This window comes from Plasmopara halstedii (genome assembly GCF_900000015.1).
Source record: "Plasmopara halstedii genome assembly, contig: Scaffold_614, whole genome shotgun sequence".
NCBI lineage: Eukaryota > Oomycota > Peronosporomycetes > Peronosporales > Peronosporaceae > Plasmopara > Plasmopara halstedii.
In genome coordinates, this window is record NW_020187532.1 from 1,672,806 (window position 1) to 1,673,637 (window position 832).

Here is an 832-nt window from a genome sequence, read left to right on the forward strand (position 1 = left end):
GCTTGCTGGTCGTGGAGGCGACCGTAATGGGCTTTGAGAAGCCATGGAATATCCTCATTGACTCTGGGGCGTCGGGTAATTATGCTTGACGCTCCACGATGGAGGGAAGTCAGCTGTACGTTAAGGCGCTGAACGCGCGTTTGGGTGACACCGTCACTGTTCGCCATGCGACGGGGTCGCGAGTCACGGTCCTGAAGGTCCCTGTGGATCTCGAAGTCAAGTTCCTTGACTTTGATAGCGTAGAACGCTGTCTGGTCTTAGACTTGGATACAAGGTCTGACCTCATCCTAGGAATGGCATGGTTAGAACACCATGATCCATGGATTGATTAGAGATCAAAGACCTTGGACGCTACGCGCACGTCTCCTGGTGGAGCTTTGGCGAGTCATAAATCCACCTCTGCTAAAAGACAAAGGCGCTATTGGCGAGAGCACTGGACCGAGACAGTCAACGTGCTAGACATTGGAATGTACGAGTTGGTAGACACCAACGGTGTATTTGGACAGGAATCCCGAGCGTGGCTCGCGGGCTGATCGTGGAGTGGCACGTTACCCACTGAGCGCTGCTCAAGTTTTGGATCAGTCGCTGCATGTCATGCGTGACATGGTCGGACAGAGTCCGATGCATCTTGGGCACGGACCCTCAGATGCGCGTGAAGTGGCACGAAAACCCCTGAGCACTGTTCTCGTTGCGAAGCAGTCGCTGCATGCCATTGATGGCGTGGTCGGACAGAGCCCGAGGCATCATGGGCACGGCTCTTTAGATGCGCGTGGGGTGGCACGTTATCCACTGGACGAAGACTGCGGGGTTAGCAGTTCTTCGTCGGATGTTG